Source organism: Oncorhynchus keta, unplaced genomic scaffold, assembly GCF_023373465.1.
Source record: "Oncorhynchus keta strain PuntledgeMale-10-30-2019 unplaced genomic scaffold, Oket_V2 Un_contig_25083_pilon_pilon, whole genome shotgun sequence".
NCBI classification, from domain to species: domain Eukaryota; kingdom Metazoa; phylum Chordata; class Actinopteri; order Salmoniformes; family Salmonidae; genus Oncorhynchus; species Oncorhynchus keta.
This window is the reverse complement of record NW_026284257.1, coordinates 1-21,546: the sequence shown is the minus strand read 5'-3', so window position 1 is coordinate 21,546 and position 21,546 is coordinate 1. Positions and strand designations below refer to the sequence as shown.

At 44.2% G+C, this 21,546-nt stretch overlaps 1 pseudogene; it reads left to right on the top strand.

Annotated features, from left to right (window-relative positions):
- The first annotated feature begins 2,349 nt into the window (after nucleotides 1–2,349).
- On the top strand, nucleotides 2,350–17,788 carry LOC127922273 (mucin-5B-like; annotated as a pseudogene).
- Nucleotides 17,789–21,546: the final 3,758 nt, after the last annotated feature.

Sequence of the window (21,546 nt, the reverse complement as noted above, 5' to 3'; positions counted from 1 at the left end):
CTACCTGAATTGATGCTGTCCCCAAACCTGGGTCCATGTGGTTCTGTCCAGTTTCAATTTTATCTTCTGACATGATGGCTTACTACTATTATTTCAACCATGCTGGTCATTTATGAACATTTGAACATCTTGGCCACGTTCTGTTATAATCTCCACCCGGCACAGCCAGAAGAGGACTAGCCACCCCACACATGATGCTCTCTCTAATTCTCTCTTTCTTTCTCTCTCTCGGAGGACCTGAAAGGACCGTGCCCCAGGACTACCTGACATGATGGCTCCTTGCTGTCCCCAGTCCACCTGACTGTGCTGCTGAGTTTCAACTGTTCTGCCTTTTTATTATTCAACCATGCTGGTCATTTATGAACATTTGAACATCTTGGTCAAGACAGCCTCTGTTATAATCTCTACAAGCCAGAAGAGGACTAAAAACTTCCCAGGTTTTGGCCTTTCTAATTTTCCTATTAACCTGCATTGTTTGCTGTTTGGGGTTTTCGGCTGGGTTTCTGTACAGCACTTTGAGATATCACTGATGTGAAGGGCTATATAAATAAATTTGATTTGATTTGATATAGAACAAATTTCAACAGAATTTATTTTTATTTTTATAAAAGCAATGACATTCAACTACATAGAGCTATTTAATCAATAATGTACACTTCATGAGTGACACGAGCACATCTAACTGCAGTGAACTGCAGATGGTTCCAGAAATTTGGAGCATAAAAGCAAAATTGCAGATTTTCCCAAATCTGTGGAGATTGGAGGGTTCTCTAGGGCTATCCATTCCTGTGAACGGGTAACTTATGATTTTTATCTTAATGAATGATGTTACATATAGAGGGAGTTTCTGTCAGATTACTGTGTAAATAAAGAAGAGAATGCAGCTTTCTTCTTACAGACAGAGAGGTCCAGCCCACATTTTTGTACAGACTACAATGATGAGTCCTAAAATTGTCCGCTGTGATAAACGTATCGCTGAATGGTAGACTGTGTCCAAGGGTTTTAAAACAGAGGTTGCCACATGCATGTAAACACCAAAACCAAAATCAAATACAGGGCGAAGCATTGTTTGAACAATCTCTCTCCTATTTTTAATTTCTTCCAGAAAACAGAATGATCAACAGTGTCAAATGTCTTTCACAGGTCAATGAACAAGGCAGCAAAGCTCTTGTTAGCATTCAAGGCATTGACGGGATCATTAACAAACTAGCGTGGTTGGTGTGGTAGTACTATACCCAGGCCTAAACCCTGACTGGTTCATAGTAAGAATACAATTATCAGATAAAAAAGGAACAAAGTTGTACATTAACCAAGGATTTAAGAATCTTAGCTGAGCAAGTCTTGAAATGGAGTGATTAATCGAGGCACAAGGCGAGACCCAGATGCAGACACAGGAGGCAGATGGTTGGAGTCTTACAATGTTTATTAATCCAAAAGGAGTAGGCAAGAGAATGGTCAGTGGACAGGCAAAAAGGTCAAAACCAGATCAGAGTCCAGGAGGTACAGAGTAGCAAGCTCGTGGTCAAGACAGGCAGAGTGGTCAGGCAGGCGGGTACAAAGTCCAGAAACAGTCAAGAGTAAACTGGGAGGACTAGAGAAAGGAGAACGGGGAAAAGACGCATATTTGACTTGACTGAATAACCATACAAGACGAACTAGCACAGAGAGACAGGAAACACAGGGATAAATACACTGGGGAAAATAAGCATATTACACCTGGAGGGTGCTCATACAATTCATCACGGCATGGACTCTACAAGGTGTCGAAAATGTTCCACAGGGATGCTGGCCCATGTTGACTCCAATGCTTCCCACAAATGTGTCAAGTCGGCTGGATGTCCTTTGGGTGATGGGCCATTTTTGATACAGATACAAAGTGTTGAGCGTGATAGACCCAGCAGCGTTGCAGTTCTTGACACAAACTGGTGTGCCTGGCACCTACCACCATACCCCGTTCAAAGGCACTTAAGATAAATGTTTTGTCTTGCCTATTTAACCTCTGAATGGCACACACACAATCCATATCTCAAATCTCAATTGTCTCAAGGTTTAAACATCCTTCTTTAACCTGTCTCTTTCCCTTCATCTACACTGACTGAAGTGGATTTATCAAGTGACATCAATCAGGGATCATAGCTTTCACCTACAGTCTTAATGTTTGTCCACTCATTTTATAGGGAACACATTTGGGACATACCCTAACTCTCAGGAATATTGATAGTGATCTAAGGATTAGTATGATAAAAACACATTACACTCCTTAGATACAGAATCAAGTATCACAGAATCATCAAGGTACTTCCTTGAGTGGAGATACTTCCTTGAGTGTATTAGTTTAAAAGCAGGCACCTGGTGCCTCACGGTATCAGTAGGAACAGGAAGAGTACCTGACCAGGTGGACCAGGACGACTCGTTAGAAGAACCATCATGGCACTCCAATGGGTGAAGCCGTGGATCGCTCTGCTCTTCGGACTATCTGCTGCACATCTGGAGACTGGTAAGAAAGGATATGATGAAATAAAATGTAATATCACTTTAGGATAAGTCATGTAGCCTAGTTGAGGAACTAAAGAGGAGCTGGGTTAGAAGGAAAATAAGACTTGTTCCCTGTTTATTTCCAGTTATGATTCAAGACATGACTTTCATTGGGAGTCTATATGATTCCAAACTGCAAATCGTATCAGGTAATTTGTGTTGTTGAATATATGTCACCAAATACTCAAATATCTATATTCTAATCTACTGTTATATTATACATCTTATATTCAGACATGAATGGTGCAACTATACTGTACATTTCCCCCCATGCAGCAGGAGTGAGTCCCACTCATAACGGGCAGGTCTGCAGCACATGGGGTAACTACCACTACAAAACCTACGATGGAGACCTCTTCCAGCTGCCCTACACCTGTAACTACGTGCTGTCGTCATTGTGTAAGAGCAGCAGCGGCTACGAGGCCTTTAACATTCAGCTGCAGCGCGGGGGAGGTAGATGGGCTGCCCACCATCACCAAGGTATTCCTTTGTGATCAGTCCTTTGATTGTTGTACATTTCACTATTGATTAATTGTTTTTAAATTGCAGTATTGATTAATAGTTTTTATTGCTCTATGATCTTAATGTAAGGTGACCTTGAGGGTCCTGAAAGGCGTCTGTCAAATAAAACTACTATTATTATTATGAAGGTTTCTTTGAAGCTGGATGGAACCTTCGTGGAGCTGGCCAACGGTAACGTCAGCGTCAACGGATTACAGTGAGTTCCCAGTCTAGTCAACAATGGATCTCAGATGTGGAAAACCATTGGCTCTTAGATGTGTAAAATACATAGTAATACAGGAAGTAAATGATACGGGGGTTTGTAATCACTTAACTACATCCAATGGGATTCATTTTATTCAGAGAGTTCACTTGCATTTATCCTATGTAGGAAAGAAAGAATGGAAAGTATTTGATTTTTCACTTTTTTATTTAACTTGGCAAGTAAGTTAAGAACAAATTCTTATTTTCAATGACAGCCTAGGAACTGTGGGTTAACTGCCTGTTCAGGGGTAGAATGACAGATTTGTACCTTGTCAGCTCAGGGGTTTGAACTTGCAACCTTCTGGTTAGTCTAGTCCAACACTCTAACCACTAGGCTACCCTGCCACCCTAGGGTGTGCAAAGACTTGAGGTAAAATTCATTACAAGTTTTATAAAAAATGCATTAATGTCATGGATGCAGTGTTGCATCATCTTTAATCTCATCTTGAGAACAATCTTTTGCTGTTTTAACATAATCTACATGATGTCAGTTTCAACGGGCAACAGTGATCTAAAAGCATTCAGAGGTCAAACTCTTACTCTGAAGTTCAGTTGATGTGCATTTACAGATGAAAGTTACCAAGCTGAAATGCCATTTGATGAAATCCTATACAGACATTATTACCTGGTACAGTCTCAACAGGGGAGGAAGAAAAATACAAAGAAAATACTGTAAAGGACCATTTTGACCCTTGTTGGAATACAGACTCTCCTCTCTGATGAACACTATTGTTTTGTCCCTCTAGGGTCACCATACCGTTTGGTCAGTTTAACGTCTTCATTGAGAGGACCGTTTCCTATGTGAAGATCACAGCCAAGCTGGGGTTAGTCATCATGTGGAATGAAGATGATTCCCTCTGGGTATGTGTTTAGTTTGCTTACTCATTTCCATACGTCTTATGTTACACTACAGTGAAATGTGGTTGTTTCACCTGCTTTGGTTCAATACACTGATTGTAAATGTCAAATGTAAATGTGATGCTTTAATGCAATATTCTGGTCCTGGTGAAAATGGTCTGTAGTTAGCTAGTGACTTTAGGGAACATCAGTGTTTGGGGAACTGTTGGGATAAGAGTGGGAACATCCGTGTTAGGGGAACTGTTGGGATAAGAGTGGGAACATCAGTGTTTGGGGAACTGTTGGGATAAGAGTAGGAACATCAGTATTGGGGGAACTGTTGGGATAAGAGTGGGAACATCCGTGTTCGGGGAACTGTTGGGATAAGAGTGGGAACATCAGTGTTGGGGGAACTGTTGGGATAAGAGTGGGAACATCCGTGTTGGGGGAACTGTTGGGATAAGAGTGGGAACATCCGTGTTAGGGGAACTGTTGGGATAAGAGTGGGAACATCCGTGTTAGGGGAACTGTTGGGATAAGAGTGGGAACATCAGTATTGGGGGAACTGTTGGGATAAGAGTGGGAACATCAGTATTGGGGGAACTGTTGGGATAAGAGTGGGAACATCAGTATTGGGGGAACTGTTGGGATAAGAGTGGGAACATCAGTATTGGGGGAACTGTTGGGATAAGAGGGGAACATCAGTGTTTGGGGAACTGTTGGGATAAGAGTCAACATCCGTGTTATGTTGGGATAAGAGTGGGAACATCAGTATTGGGGGAACTGTTGGGATAAGAGTGGGAACATCAGTATTGAACTGTTGGGATAAGTGGGAACATCAGTATTGGGGGAACTGTTGGGATAAGAGTGGGAACATCTGTGTTAGGGGAACTGTTGGGATAAGAGTGGGAACATCAGTATTGGGGGAACTGTTGGGATAAGAGTGGGAACATCAGTATTGGGGGAACTGTTGGGATAAGAGTGGGAACATCTGTGTTAGGGGAACTGTTGGGATAAGAGTGGGAACATCAGTGTTAGGGGAACTGTTGGGATAAGAGTGGGAACATCAGTGTTAGGGGAACTGTTGGGATAAGAGTGGGAACATCAGTATTGGGGATATAAGAGTGGGAACATCAGTATTTTCCAACTGTTGGGATAAGAGTGGGAACATCAGTGTTAAACTGTTGGGATAAGAGTGGGAACATCAGTGTTTGGGGAACTGTTGGGATAAGAGTGGGAACATCAGTATTGGGGAACTGTTGGGATAAATTTAACATCAGTGTTAACTAACTGTTGGGATAAGAGTGGAACATCAGTGTTTGGGGAACTGTTGGGATAAGAGTGGGAACATCAGTATTGGGGGAACTGTTGGGATAAGAGTGGGAACATCAGTATTGGGGGAACTGTTGGGATAAGAGTGGGAACATCAGTATTGGGGGAACTGTTGGGATAAGAGTGGGAACAGAGTGTTAACCTCTGATGGGACAGGACAGACCAATAATCAATCTATATTTCTGCACGGTTACATACAGCATTGCCTCACTATCTATTGACATTGTAGTGAGTAAATACTGTATGTATTATCGTTCCCCTTCGTGTGTACGTAAATTACCCCAGTGTACTCAGACATCATAACCTCAGACTGAAACTAACTTGCAAAGCAGACAGACCAGTTTTCAGACAACTCACATTCAATTTGATGACAAAAACATCATCAATATGATGCTTCATTTTGTTATTTTCCAAAAATGCACACAAGAAAATACAAAACATTATGATGAGAGTTTAAACGGTTTTAACAAAAAGATGAGTTTAAAAGATTTTAACAACGTTTTAATTTTTTTAAATTTAACCTTTATTTAACTAGACAAGTCAGTTAAGAACAAATTATTATTTACAATGATGGCCTACCCCGGCCAAACCCGGATGACGCTGGACCAATTGTGCGCTGCCCTATGGGACTCCCAATCACGGCCGGTTGTGATACAACCTGGAAACACGATGAGAGTTTAAAAGGTTTTAAAGGGAAGAGTGCATGTGCAGGAGAGGTATAAAACAGAGGGGATTGTAAGACACCTCCCCCTGTCAGATGTTTATAGAACACAAACCAACAAAAAATGTAATCCTGATTATTAAAACAGAGAAACAAATAGTGATATGTACCCTTTAAAAATGTAGGTATCAAATGCTCAAAATCTGTACATTCCGGCCTGAAAAACAGTGCCTTTTGTGCTAACATCACACTTGTACTCAGTGTCATTCTATTTGTCGCACAAACATTTTTAGCAGATGTTATTGCGGAAGTAGCGAAATGCTTGTAGCACAGGGGTGGAATGTTATTATAAACAGACTGGTACTGAGGCTAGAACAAGGAGTGGAATGTTAGCATAAAGAGACTGGTACCAAGGCTAGAACAAGGAGTGGAATGTTAGCATAAAGAGACTGGTACCAAGGCTAGAACAAGGAGTGGAATGTTAGCATAAAGAGACTGGTACCAAGGCTAGAACAAGGAGTGGAATGTTAGCATAAAGAGACTGGTACCCAGGCTAGAACAAGGAGTGGAATGTTAGCATAAAGAGACTGGTACCCAGGCTAGAACAAGGAGTGGAATGTTAGCATAAGGAGACTGGTACCGAGGCTAGAACAAGGAGTGGAATGTTAGCATAAAGAGACTGGTACCAAGGCTATAACAAGGAGTGGAATGTTAGCATAAAGAGACTGGTACCCAGGCTAGTACAAGGAGTGGAATGTTAGCTTAAACAGACTGGTACTGCATGGCCAGAACAAGCTGTAGTGAAATGTACATATATAGAACTGGTGAAGGTGCATGGCCAGCTAGCTGTATGTGAAATGTACATATATATTAACTGCTGTAGGCAGCTAGCTTGCAATGCATTAACCCTCAGTCATCTTCCATTGGTTTTATAGGTGGAGCTGGACTCAAAGTTCCAGAATCAGACATGTGGGCTGTGTGGAGACTTCAATGGAGTCCAGAACGAGTTCAATAGGAATGGTAAACAAAATCACCAAATGTCTTAGAGGGGCGGTTTACGCTGAATGTGTGGGTTCAATCTATGGGTTAGGAAGGAGTTATAAAGTATTTTTAGGTACCATTTTAAGAAAGGGTTATCAAAAACACAAAACACATGATGACAGAGACTGTTTGTAAGGGGAAATAAACAGGTTAGATAAAACTATGTTTCTTTTCCCACAGATGATGATCTGAAGATAATCGACTATGCTGATATCTGGAAGATGAATGGCCCAACAGAAACCTGTACAGAAATGCCTGTTCACACTGAGCAGTGTGGAGACCAGGTATTTACAAGTCCAGAGCTGAACATTTAAGATGTCTTATTCATTACATTTAAACATGACTGTTCGTTTAAAATATCACTATGGCTGTCATTTGATCAGTGCAGTCCCTCTGTTGCCTCTAGTAATTCTTCTTCTTCTTCTTCTTCTTCTTCTTCTTCTTCTTCTTCTTCTTCTTCATCCTTTCAGACCAAACGTTGTGAACAGCTTCTCACCAGTCCTGCCTTCAGTAGCTGTAAGGACCTGATTGCCACAGACTCCTTCATCAAGGCCTGTGCAGAAGACATGTGTCACTGTGGCAACAGCAGCAGCAGTGTCACCTGCGCCTGTCCCACCATGTCAGAGTACTCCCGCCAGTGTGCTCACGCAGGGGGGAAACCCCAGGAGTGGAAGACCGACCAGTTCTGCTGTAAGGGAACATTATTTGCATTACACATCCTTTTTGTTTTGATACTGGATTGTTTGTTTGTATTGCTCTGTTGGTAGTTTGGATGTGGGTTAAATAAAACTCAGCCACAGTTATATTGTAACTCAAAGTAAACACTTTTTATATGCAATATTGCTTTGCCTTAGGTAATCTATAGTGTCTTCTTCTTTGACATGCTTGTATTTACATTGATGTGACTGAAAACTGAGGAGAAAATCCCAATTTTCACTTCCAATGATATGAATAGAATAATATGTGAAAATGTGAAGTAATGAAGCCTCAGAAACAGATTTGTGACTCTGGTTATTTGTGTTGAGCAGTGAAGACATGTCCTTTAAGCATGCAGTACCAGGAGTGTGGTAGTCCCTGCACTGATACCTGCTCCAACCCAATGAGGAACCAGCATTGTGAGGAACACTGCACCGACGGATGCTTCTGCCCTCCTGGTACATGCACTCATTACTGAATACAACATCATATATCAGCTATGTAACTATTTTAAAGTAGCTGACTACAACATCATATATCAGCTATGTAACTATTTTAAAGTAGCTGAATACAACCGATGATGCCCTGATGCAGAGATGCACCACAGGTCCCAGAGTGGTGGGGAAAATTGTTTTTCCCGGGGCCCAGAGCTTTTCCTAATCTGGTAACCTAACCCAGGTATACATCACGACCCTATAGGATCTGAATGTGATTAATTAGTAGTTGTGAAAAGGTATTTTTATGGGCAATGATGGGAGTGGGACCAGATTGACATTTTCAGCAGATGCTCTTATCCAGAGAGACTTACAGGAACCGTTAGTCTTGCTCAAGGGCACACTGACAGAGTTTTCACCTGGTCAGTTCGGGTATTCAAACCATTGACCTTTCAGTTACTCGTTCAATTGTCACGATCGTCGTCAGGGTGGAAATGACCGGACCAAGGTGCAGCGTGGTACATTTCTTCACCAACAAAACAAGAACATTACCGTGCCGCTTACGTCAACTATACAGGCCACTAACCAATACCACTACCCACAACTAAGGAGACAAAACAGGCTGCCTAAGTATGACTCCCAATCAGAGACAACGATAGACAGCTGTCCCTGATTGAGAACCATATCCGTCCAAAACATACAAACAAAAAACATAGAAATAAAGAAACTAGAATGCCCACCCTCCTCACACCCTGGCCTAACCAAAACATAGAATTAAAGCCTCTCTATGGCCAGGGTGTGACAGCAATGCTCTTAACCAACAGGCTACCTGCCTCCTAGGTATTCAGATATTTTCGAAACAGGTCACATGGTTTTAAAGAAATTCTGGAAAAAATCCTGACCATTGGGTGGATGAAAAACCTGTCAAACTTCAGCAACCTATTTTAACATTTTAAATGTGAATCTGATTGGTCAAGACACAGAACAAAACGCACAGAACCTGCAGCACTTTGATTAAAATAATAGATGGGTTTACATGCGCAAGGTGACAAATTGAGTCATACAGCTGCCCTTGTGAATTGATTGCCCCCATCTAGCTTCAGCGTTCGTTCTGTTCGGTGACCGAAACTGGGATATGCTTAATTAACACCCCGGCAGTCCTGCAATCAAAGCTAGATGCCCTCAATCTCACACAAATCATCAAGGAACCCACCAGGTACAACCCTAAATCCGTAAACCTGGGCACCCTCATAGACATTATCCTGACCAACTTGCCCTCCAAATATACCTCCGCTGTTTTCAATCAGGATCTCAGCGATCACTGTCTCATTGCCTGTATCTGCGATGGGTCCGCGGTCAAACGACCACCCCTCATCACTGTCAAACGCTCCCTAAAACCCTTCTGCGAGCAGGCCTTTCTAATTTACCTGGCCCAGGTATCCTGGAAGGATATTGACCTCATCCCGTCAGTCGAGGATGCCTGGTCATTCTTTAAAAGTTATTTCCTCTCCATCTTAAATAAGCATGCCCCTTTCAAAAAATGAAGAATTAAGAAGAGATACAGCCCTTGGTTCACTCCAGACCTGACTGCCCTCGACCAGCACAAAAACATCCTGTGGTGGACTGCAATAGCATCGAATAGTCCCCGCGATATGCATCTGTTCAGGTAAGTCAGGAACCAATACACGCAGTCAGTCAGGAAAGCAAAGGCTAGCTATTTCAAGCAGAATTTAGCATCCTGTAGCTCTAAGAGTTTTGGAACACTGTAAAGTCCATGGATAACAAGAGCACCTACTCCCAGCTGCCCACTGCACTGAGGCTAGGTAACACGGTCACCACTGATAAATCCATGATAATCAAAAATTTCAATAAGCATTCCTCAACGGCTGTCCATGCCTTCCTCCTGTCTACTCCAACCACGGCCAACAGCCCAAGCTTCCCCAGCTTCTCCTTCACCCAAATCCAGACAGAGCTGCAAAACCTGGACCCGTACAAATCAGCTGGGCTAGGGGCGGCAGGGTAGCCTAGTGGTAAGAGCGTTGGACTAGTAACCGGAAGGTAGCAACTTCAAACCCCCGAGCTGACAAGGTACAAATCTGTCATTCTGCCCCTGAACAGGCAGTTAACCCACTGTTCCTAGGCCATCATTGAAAATAAGAATTTGTTCTTCACTGACTTGCCTAGTTAAATAAAGGTAAGATAAAATAAAAATAATCTGGACGCTCTCTTTCTAAAACTATCCGCCGCCATTGTTGCAACCCCTATTACTAGCCTGTTCAATCTCTCTTTCGTATCGTCCTAGATCCCTAAAGATTGGAAAAATGCTGCGGTCATCCCCCTCTTCAAAGGGGTGACACCCTAGACCCAAACTGTTACAGCTATATCCATATCTAAAGTCTTTGAAAGCCAAGTTAATAAACAGATCACTGACCATTTAGAATTCCACCGTACCTTCTCCGCTGTGCAATCCGGTTTCTGAGCCGGTCACGGGTGCACCTCAGCCACGCTCAAGGGACTGAACGATATCATAATCGCCATCGATAAAAGTACTGTGCAGCCGTCTTCATCGACCTGGCCAAGGCTTTCGACTTTGTCAATCACCACATTCTTATCGGCAGACTCAATAGCCTTAATTTTTCGAATGACTGCCTCGCCTGGTTCACCAACTACTTTGCAGACAGCGTTCTGTATGCTTCTGGCCCTTCCTTGGACACTGTGCTAACTAACCTCCAAACGAGCTTCAATGCCATACACCACTCCTTCCATGGCCTCCAACTGCTCTTAAATGCTAGTAAAACCAAATGCATTCTTTTCAACCGTTCGCTGCCCGCACCCGCCCGCCCGACTAGCATCACCACCCTGGACGGTTCCGACCTAGAATATGTGGACAACTATAAATACCTAGGTGTCTGGTTAGACTGTAAACTCTCCTTCCAGACTCATATTAAACATCTCCAATCCAAAATCAAATCTAGAATCGGTTTCTACTTCGCAACAAAGCCTCCTTCAGTCACACTGCCAAACTTACCTGAGTAAAACGGACTATTACATTTACATTTAAGTCATTTAGCAGACGCTCTTATCCAGAGCGACTTACAAATTGGTGCATACACCTTATGACATCCAGTGGAGCAGCCACTTACAATAGTGCATCTAAATCTTTTTAGGGGGGTGAGAAGGATTACTTACCCTATCCTAGGTATTCCTTGAAGAGGTGGGGTTTCAGGTGTCTCCGGAAGGTGGTGATTGACTCCGCTGTCCTGGCGTCGTGAGGAGTTTGTTCCACCATTGGGGGCCAGAGCAGCGAACAGTTTTGACTGGGCTGAGCGGGAACTGTACTTCCTCAGTGGTAGGGAGGCGAGCAGGCCAGAGGTGGATGAACGCAGTGCCCTTGTTTGGGTGTAGGGCCTGATCAGAGCCTGGAGGTACTGAGGTGCCGTTCCCCTCACAGCTCCGTAGGCAAGCACCATGGTCTTGTAGCGGATGCGAGCTTCAACTGGAAGCCAGTGGAGAGAGCGGAGGAGCGGGGTGACGTGAGAGAACTTGGGAAGGTTGAACACCAGACGGGCTGCGGCGTTCTGGATGAGTTGTAGGGGTTTAATGGCACAGGCAGGGAGCCCAGCCAACAGCGAGTTGCAGTAATCAAGACGGGAGATGACAAGTGCCTGGATTAGGACCTGCGCCGCTTCCTGTGTGAGGCAGGGTCGTACTCTGCGGATGTTGTAGAGCATGAACCTACAGGAACGGGACACCGCCTTGATGTTAGTTGAGAACGACAGGGTGTTGTCCAGGATCACGCCAAGGTTCTTAGCGCTCTGGGAGGAGGACACAATGGAGTTGTCAACCGTGATGGCGAGATCATGGAACGGGCAGTCCTTCCCCGGGAGGAAGAGGAGCTCCGTCTTGCTGAGGTTCAGCTTGAGGTGGTGATCCGTCATCCACACTGATATGTCTGCCAGACATGCAGAGATGCGATTCGCCACCTGGTCATCAGAAGGGGAAAGGAGAAGATTAATTGTGTGTCGTCTGCATAGCAATGATAGGAGAGACCATGTGAGGTTATGACAGAGCCAAGTGACTTGGTGTATAGCGAGAATAAGAGAGGGCCTAGAACAGAGCCCTGGGGACACCAGTGGTGAGAGCGCGTGGTGAGGAGACAGATTCTCGCCACGCCACCTGGTAGGAGCGACCTGTCAGGTAGGACGCAATCCAAGCGTGGGCCGCGCCGGAGATGCCCAACTCGGAGAGGGTGGAGAGGAGGATCTGATGGTTCACAGTATCGAAGGCAGCCGATAGGTCTAGAAGGATGAGAGCAGAGGAGAGAGAGTTAGCTTTAGCAGTGCGGAGCGCCTCCGTGATACAGAGAAGAGCAGTCTCAGTTGAATGACTAGTCTTGAAACCTGACTGATTTGGATCAAGAAGGTCATTCTGAGAGAGATAGCGGTAGAGCTGGCCAAGGACGGCACGCTCAAGAGTTTTGGAGAGAAAAGAGAGAAGGGATACTGGTCTGTAGTTGTTGACATCGGAGGGATCGAGTGTCGGTTTTTTCAGAAGGGGTGCAACTCTCGCTCTCTTGAAGACGGGAGGGACGTAGCCAGCGGTCAGGGATGAGTTGGTGAGCGAGGTGAGGTAAGGGAGAAGGTCTCCGGAAATGGTCTGGAGAAGAGAGGAGGGATAGGGTCAAGCGGGCAGGTTGTTGGGCGGCCGGCCGTCACAAGACGCGAGATTTCATCTGGAGAGAGAGGGAGAAAGAGGTCAGAGCATAGGGTAGGGCAGTGTGAGCAGAACCAGCGGTGTCGTTTGACTTAGCAAACGAGGATCGGATGTCGTCGACCTTCTTTTCAAAATGGTTGACAAAGTAATCTGCAGAGAGGGAGGAGGGGGGAGGAGAAGGTGGCAAAGAGCTTCCTAGGGTTAGAGGCAGATGCTTGGAATTTAGAATGGTAGAAAGTGGCTTTAGCAGCAGAGACAGAGGAGGAAAATGTAGAGAGGAGGGAGTGAAAGGATGCCAGGTCCGCAGGGAGGCGAGTTTTCCTCCATTTCCGCTCGGCTGCCCGGAGCCCTGTTCTGTGAGCTCGCAATGAGTCGTCGAGCCACGGAGCGGGAGGGGAGGACCGAGCCGGCCTGGAGGATAGGGGACATAGAGAGTCAAAGGATGCAGAAAGGGAGGAGAGGAGGGTTGAGGAGGCAGAATCAGGAGATAGGTTGGAGAAAGTTTGAGCAGAGGGAAGAGATGATAGGATGGAAGAGGAGAGAGTAGCGGGGGAGAGAGAGCGAAGGTTGGGACGGCGCGATACCATCCGAGTAGGGGCAGTGTGGGAAGTGTTGGATGAGAGCGAGAGGGAAAAGGATACAAGGTAGTGGTCGGAGACTTGGAGGGGAGTTGCAATGAGGTTAGTGGAAGAACAGCATCTAGTAAAGATGAGGTCAAGCGTATTGCCTGCCTTGTGAGTAGGGGGAAGGTGAGAGGGTGAGGTCAAAAGAGGAGAGGAGTGGAAAGAAGGAGGCAGAGAGGAATGAGTCAAAGGTAGACGTGGGGAGGTTAAAGTCGCCCAGAACTGTGAGAGGTGAGCCGTCCTCAGGAAAGGAGCTTATCAAGGCATCAAGCTCATTGATGAACTCTCCGAGGAACCTGGAGGGCGATAAATGATAAGGATGTTAAGCTTGAAAGGGCTGGTAACTGTGACAGCATGGAATTCAAAGGAGGCGATAGACAGATGGGTAAGGGAGAAAGAGAGAAAGACCACTTGGGAGAGATGAGGATCCCGGTGCCACCACCCCGCTGATCAGAAGCTCTCGGGGTGTGCGAGAACACGTGGGCGGACGAGGAGAGAGCAGTAGGAGTAGCAGTGTTATCTGTGGTGATCCATGTTTCCGTCAGTGCCAAGAAGTCGAGGGACTGGAGGGAGGCATAGGCTGAGATGAACTCTGCCTTGTTGGCCGCAGATCGGCAGTTCCAGAGGCTACCGGAGACCTGGAACTCCACGTGGGTCGTACGAGCTGGGACCACCAGATTAGGGTGGCCGCGGCCACGCGGTGTGGAGCGTTTGTATGGTCTGTGCAGAGAGGAGAGAACAGGGATAGACAGACACATAGTTGACAGGCTACAGAAGAGGCTACGCTAATGCAAGGAGATTGGAATGACAAGTGGACTACACGTCTCGAATGTTCAGAAAGTTAAGCTTACGTAGCAAGAATCTTATTGACTAAAATGATTAAAATGATACAGTACTGCTGAAGTAGGCTAGCTGGCAGTAGCTGCGTTGTTGACACTACACTAATCAAGTCGTTCCGTTGAGTGTAATAGTTTCTACAGTGCTACTATTCGGGGCTAGCTGGCTAGCTAGCAGTGTTGTTTACGTTACTTGCGTTAAAAGAACGACAATAGCTGGCTAGCTAACCTAGGAAATCGCTCTAGAATACACAATTATCTTTGAAACAAAGACGGCTATGTAGCTAGCTATGTAGCTAGCTACGATCAAACAAATCAAACCGTTGTACTGTAATGAAATGAAATGAAAATGTGATACTACCTGACCGGGTTGTTGAATTCATTTCAGTAGACGTTGGCTAGCTGTTAGCTGTTAGCTGTTGGCTAGCTAGCAGAGTCTCCTACGTTAAGGACGACAAATAGCTGGCTAGCGAACCTCAGTGAATTAAGATAATCACTCCAAGACTACACACTCTAAACTACACAATTATCTTGGAAACAAAGACAGCTATGTAGCTAGCTAACACTAAACTAATCAAGTCGTTCAGTTGAGTGAATAGCACTACAGTGATGCTAATCTGTGGGCGTTAGCTAGCGTTTGCTAGCTCCTGGGCGAATAGCAGTGAAGGCTACGTTAGGGCGACGAAATACGATAATTATGCAATTATCTCTGATACAAGGACGGCTATGTAGCTAGCTAAGATGAATTGCTAAGATTAGACAAATCAACCGTTGTACTATAATGAAATGTAATGAAAAAGTTATACAACCTGCAGAGCGAAGTGCGAATGCGACCGCTCGCTCAAACCCGGAACCCGGACTATCCTACCGATCCTCGACTTCGGCGATGTCATCTACAAAATAGCTTCCAATACTCTACTCAGCAAACTGGATGCAGTCTATCACAGTGCCATCTGTTTTGTTACCAAATCACCTTATACCACCCACCACTGCGACCTGTATGCTCTAGTCGGCTGGCCCTCGTTACATATTCTTCGCCAGACCCACTGGCTCCAGATCATCTATAAGTCTATGCTAGGTAATGCTCCGCCTTATCTCAGTTCACTGGTCACGATAACAACACCCACCCATAGCACACGTTCCAGCAGGTATATCTCATTGATCATCCCCAAAGCCAACACCTCATTTGGCCACCTTTCCTTCAAGTTCTCTGCAACCAGTGACTGGAACGAATTGCAAAAATCACAGAAGTTGGAGACTTTTTTCCCCTCACCAACTTTAAACATCAACTATCTGAGCAGCTAACCGATCGCTGCAGCTGTACAAAGTTCATCTGTAAATAGCCCACCCAATCTTCCTACATCATCTCCATACTGTTTTTATTTTATTTACTTTTCTGCTCTTTTACACCCAAGTATCTCTACTTGCACATCATAATCTGCTCATTTATCACTCCAGTGTTAATCTGGTAAATTGTAATAATTTATTCCTATGGCCTATTTATTGTCTCCTCATGCCTTTTGCACACACTATAAATATACTTTATTTTTTCTACTGTGTCATTGACTTGTTTATTGTGTTATTGGCTTGTTTGTTGTTTACTCCATGTGTCACTCTGTGTAGTTGTCTGTGTCACACTGCTTTGCTTTATCTTGGCCAGGTCGCAGTTGTAAATGAGACTTGTCTCAACTAGCCTACCTGGTTAAATAAAGGTTAAATAAAATAAAGATACTTTTTGTCAAGTCTCAAATTGCAAATCACATGACTGGAGTCCACGTCCCTGTATTTTAAACCAGGAAGACTGAATTAAACCTCATGTCAGATATGTGCATAGCTGCAGGAAGTAGCGGTGTTAAGTGGTTTTAGTTGACTAAATGTAATGTATTGAATGTAATTCATGGGATCAGCTGGCTAAATGTTTTGAATGTCATTATGGAACCAGGTGACTAAATGTAATGTATTGAATGTCATTATGGAACCAGGTGACTAAATGTATTGTATTGAATGTAATTTATGGGATCAGTTGGCTAAATGTGTTGAATGTAATTTAAGTGGTTTTAGTTGACTAAATATAATGTATTGAATGTCATTATGGAACCAGGTGACTAAATGTAATGTATTGAATGTAATTCATGGGATCAGCTGGCTAAATGTTTTGAATGTCATTATGGAACCAGGTGACTAAATGTATTGTATTGAATGTAATTTATGGGATCAGTTGGCTAAATGTTTTGAATGTCTTTCTCATAGGAACCGTGTTTGATGACATCACTCAGACTGGCTGTGTAGCTGTGAACCAGTGCTCTTGTCTCCACAACGGACAATCTTACCAGCCTGGACAATCATTCTCAAGAACATGCCACAAATGGTAAGAGCTGCATTGCGTTTATATTCACTGAATTGTTGTGTGTGTTGATCCGGGTGTGATGAGGCGAAACTGGCTGTCTCTCTCCGTTAGTACCTGTAACCAAGACCAGTGGAGCCAGATGTGTTGAGGCTAAACTGACTGTCTCTCTCCGTTAGTACCTGTATCCAAGACCAGTGGACCAGATGTGTTGAGGCTAAACTGACTGTCTCTCTCCGTTAGTACCTGTATCCAAGACCAGTGGACCAGATGTGTTGAGTCTCTCCGTTAGTACCTGTATCCAAGACCAGATGTGTTGAGGCTAAACTGACTGTCTCTCTCCGTTAGTACCTGTATCCAAGACCAGTGGACCAGATGTGTTGAGGCTAAACTGACTGTCTCTCTCCATTAGTACCTGTATCCAAGACCAGTGGAGCCAGATGTGTTGAGGCTAAACTGACTGTCTCTCTCCGTTAGTACCTGTATCCAAGACCAGTGGAGCCAGATGTGTTGAGGCTAAACTGACTGTCTCTCTCCGTTAGTACCTGTATCCAAGACCAGTGGAGCCAGATGTGTTGAGGCTAAACTGACTGTCTCTCTCCGTTAGTACCTGTATCCAAGACCAGTGGAGCCGGATGTGTTGAGGCTAAACTGACTGTCTCTCTCCGTTAGTACCTGTATCCAAGACCAGTGGAGCCAGATGTGTTGAGGCTAAACTGACTGTCTCTCTCCGTTAGTACCTGTATCCAAGACCAGTGGAGCCAGATGTGTTGAGGCTAAACTGATTGTCTCTCTCCGTTAGTACCTGTATCCAAGGCCAGTGGAGTTGTATGGATCTAGATTGCCCTGCTACCTGCTCCATAGTGGGAGGTTCCCACATCACCACCTACGATGAAAGCCTCACCTTCCATGGCGACTGCTCATATGTCCTGTCCAAGGCCCTACTGTGGAGACTGCTCATATGGATCTAGGGATCTAACCTACTGTATGGAGACTGCTCATATGTGGGAGGTTCTAACCTACTGTATGGAGACTGCCTATGATGGGTAGGGATCTAACCTTCCATGGAGACTGCTCATATGTCCTGTCCAAGGTAGGGATCTAACCTACTGTATGGAGACTGCTCATATATCCTGTCCAAGGTAGGGATCTAACCTACTGTATGTAGTGGTATTAGTGCCAACAGAAATATTGAATAAAAATGTGGTCTCTTTCATACAAATTCAAAGTGAATCAATTCAGATTCCATGTCAGGTGGCACTAATATGACTCCATGATTCCTACTGTATGTTTAGTAGATTTAACTCCTAACTCGCTAGCGAACATATACTGGCCCACAAACCGGCCACATCCGGCATAGATTGCAGCCGACAGCTGGCAGCCACTTGCATTTGAGGTGTTTATACATACCATTAGCATCACTATCCATATTAATCTCATAAATACTTTTCAATCAAGTTGAACCATAATATACAGTGCCTTCAGAAGGTATTTACAAAAAATAAAAATAAAATTTAAAAATGTAAAAAATTACAAATTACTTTAAAAGATAAATCGAAAAATGTTGAGTCAATAGGTATTCAACCCCTTTGTTATGACAAGCTTTATGTTCAGGAGTAAACATTGGCTTGACAAATCACATAATACATTGCGTGGACTCGCTTTGTGTCCACTTACAGTCTTTAACATGACTTTTGAATGACTACCTCATGTCCACACATAAAATTATCTCTAAGGTCCGTCGAGTCGAGCAATGAATTTCACAAACAGATTCAATGACAAAGACCAGAATGTTTTTCCAATGACTCGCAAAGAAGGGCACTGATTGGTAGATTGGTAAAACATTTAAAAAGCAGACACTGATTACCCCTTTGAACATGGTGAAGTTATTAATTACACTTTGGATGGTGTATCATTACACCCAGTCACAACAAAGATACAAGTATCCTTCCTAACTCAGTAAACAGAGAGGCAGGAAACTGATCGGGGATTTCACCAATGGTGACTTTAAAACTGTTACAGAGTTTAATGGCTGTGATAGGACAAAACTGAGGATGGATCAACAACATTGTAGTTACTCCACAATATTAACCAAATTGACAAGTGAAAAGAAGGAATCCTGTACAGAATAAAAACATTCCAAAACATGCATCCTGTTTGCAACAAGGCACTAAAGTAATACTGCAAAAAATGTGGCAAAGAAATTGACTTTTTGTTCTGAATACAAAGTGTCACGTTTGGGGCAGATTACAATACAACACATTATTGAGTACCACTCTTCATTTTTTCAAGCATAGTGGTGGCTGCATCATGTTATGGGTATGCTTCTAATCGTTAAGGACTGGGGAGTTTTCACCCTCATAGATATCATCCTAACTAACTCGCCCTCCAAATACACCTCTGCTGTTTTCAATCAGGATCTCAGCGATCACTGCCTCATTGCCTGCATCCGCAATGGGTCTGTGACCAAAGGACCACCCCTCATCACTGTCAAACACTCCCTAAAACACTTCTGCAAGCAGGCCTTTCGAATCGACCTGGCCAGGGTATCCTGGAATGACATTGACCTCATCCCGTCAGTAGATGATGCATGGTTATTCTTTAAAAGGGCCTTCCTCAACATCGTAAATAGGCATGCCCCATTCAAAAAATGTAGAACTAGGAATAGATATTGTCCTTGATTCACTCCAGACCTGTCTGCCCTTGACCAGCACAAAAAAATCCTGTGGCGTTCTGCAATAGCATCGAATAGCCTTTTCAGGGAAGTTAGGAACAAATATACACAGGCAGTTAGGAAAGCGAAGGCTAGCTTTTTCAAACAGAAATTTGCATCCTGTAGTACAAACTCAAAATAGTTCTGGGACACTGTAAAGTCCATGGAGAATAAGAGCACCTTCTCCCAGCTGCCCACTGCTCTGAGGCTAGGAAACACTGTTACCACCGATAAATCCACTATAATTGAGAATATTAATAAGCATTTCTCTACGGCTGGCCATGCTTTCCACCCGGCTACTCCTACTCCGCTCAACTGCCCGGCACCCTCCACAGCAACCCGCCAAAGCCCCCACCATTTCTCTTTCACACAAATCCAGATAGCTTATGTTCTGAAAGAGCTGCAAAATCTGGACCCTTACAAATCAGCCGGGTTAGACAATCTGGTCCCTCTCTTTCTAAAATTATCTGCAGAAGTTGTTGCAACCCCTATTACTAGCCTGTTCAACCTCTCTTTCATATCATCTGAAATTCCCAAAGATTGCAAAGCTGGTGCGGTTATCCCCCTCTTCAAAGGGGGTGACACTCTAGACCCAAACTGCTACAGATCGAAATCTATTCTACCCTGTCTTTCTAAGGTCTTTGAAAGTCAAGTTAACAAACAGATTATCGACCATTTCGAATCCCACCGTACCTTCTCCGCTATGGGTGAAGGTACGATGGGTGCACCTCAGCCACGCTCAAGGTCCTAAACGACATCGATAAGAGACATTACTGTGCAGCAGTATTCATCGACCTGGCCAAGGCTTTCGACTCTGTCAATCACCACATTCTTATTGGCAGACTCAACAGCCTTGGTTTCTCAAATGATTGCCTCGCCTGGTTTACCAACTACTTCTCTGATAGAGTTCAGTGTGTCAAATCAGAGGGCCTGTTGTCCGGACCTCTGGCAGTCTCTATGAGGGTGCCACAGGGTTAAATTCTTGGGCTGACTCTATTCTCTGTATACATCAATGATGTCGCTCTTGTTGCTGGTGATCCTCTGATCCACCTCTGTATACTTCTGGCCCTTCTTTGGACACTGTTAACTAACCTCCAGACGAGCATCAATGACATACAACTCTCCTTCCTTGGCCTCCAACTACTCTTAAATGCAAGTTACTCTTAAATGCATGCTATTCAATCGATCACTGCTGGCTCCTGCACGCCCGTCCAGCATCACTACTCTGGACGGTTCTGACAAAGAAAACGTGGACAACTTCAAATACCTATGTGTCTGGTTAGACTGTAAACTCTCCTTCCAGACTCACATTAAGCATCTCCAATCCAAAATTAAATCTAGAATTGGCTTGCTATATCGCAGCAAAGTATTCTTCACTCATGCTGCCAAACATACCCTCGTAAACGGACCATCCTACCGATCCTCGACTTCGGTGATGTCATCTATAAAATAGCCTCCAACACTCTGCCCTCGCTTCATACTCGTCGCCAAACTTACTGACTACAGGTTATCTACAAGTCTCTGCTAGGTAAAGCCCCGCCTTATCTCAGCTCACTGGTCACTATAGCATCAACCACTCGTAGCACGCGATCCAGCAGGCATATTTCACTGGTCACCCCCAAAGCCAATTCCTCCTTTGGTCGCATTTCCTTCCAGTTCTCTGTAACAAACTGCAAAAATCACTGAAGCTGGAGACTCATATCTCCCTCACTAGCTTTAAGCACCAGCTGTCAGAGCAGCTCACAGATCACTGCACCTGTACATAGCCCACCTGTAAACAGCCCATCTATCTACCTCATCCCCATACTGTATTTATTTATTTATCTTGCTCCTTTACACCCCAGTGTCTCTACTTGCACATTCATCTTCTGCACATCTATCACTCCAGTGTTTAATTGCTATATTGTAATTAATTACTCATTAACTTTACTGTCATACCTTAACTTTACAGTCATACCTTGACTTTACTGTCATACCTTAACTTTACTGTCATACCTGTTGCTGATTGTCCCCAGC